This window comes from Geospiza fortis, unplaced genomic scaffold (assembly GCF_000277835.1).
Source record: "Geospiza fortis unplaced genomic scaffold, GeoFor_1.0 scaffold94, whole genome shotgun sequence".
Classification (NCBI taxonomy): Eukaryota; Metazoa; Chordata; class Aves; order Passeriformes; family Thraupidae; genus Geospiza; species Geospiza fortis.
The window spans coordinates 860,979-861,481 of NW_005054394.1; the positions used below are offsets into that span (position 1 = coordinate 860,979).

At 62.2% G+C, this 503-nt stretch overlaps 1 protein-coding gene across 1 annotated transcript in view; it reads left to right on the top strand.

The window, feature by feature from the left end:
* CCN4 (cellular communication network factor 4) overlaps positions 1–503 on the top strand; it is a 35,194-nt gene that overhangs the window by 814 nt on the left and 33,877 nt on the right. The window lies entirely within an intron of this gene.

Sequence of the window (503 nt, forward strand, 5' to 3'; positions counted from 1 at the left end):
AGCCGAGGGTCCGGCGGGAGGAGCAGCGTCTGTGAGCGATCCCTGTCCCCATCCCCGATCCAGCGCTGCACTCGGGGCTCAGCGAGCCTCGGGGACCCCGGGAATGAGTTCCACTCTATGATCCCATCCCCGGGATGTCAGAGACCTGTGTGCGCTCCCCAGCTCGAGGCGGGGGTTCCCGGAGCCAGACACTGTCAGCGGGGTCCGAGCATCCCTGTGCCCGGAGCGGGGTGGCACCGCCTGCTCTGCTCTGCACGGGGGATTTGGCATCCCCTGTGCGTCAGGGGCTGGCTGGTGTTTTGTGAGATGCAGCGAGACTCTAAACCAGGAGAGCAGCACACCTGGGTGACGGCAGATGGCACAGAGATAAGTCCTGCGTGGATGCTGATAACAGGGCGGCTTCTGTAAAATAAAACACACCGCAAAACCGACGGCAGGCAAACGGCACCTCTTGTGCTCCTGCGGGAAGTTGGTTCTTACCGCAGCTGATTTTTGTTCAGCAG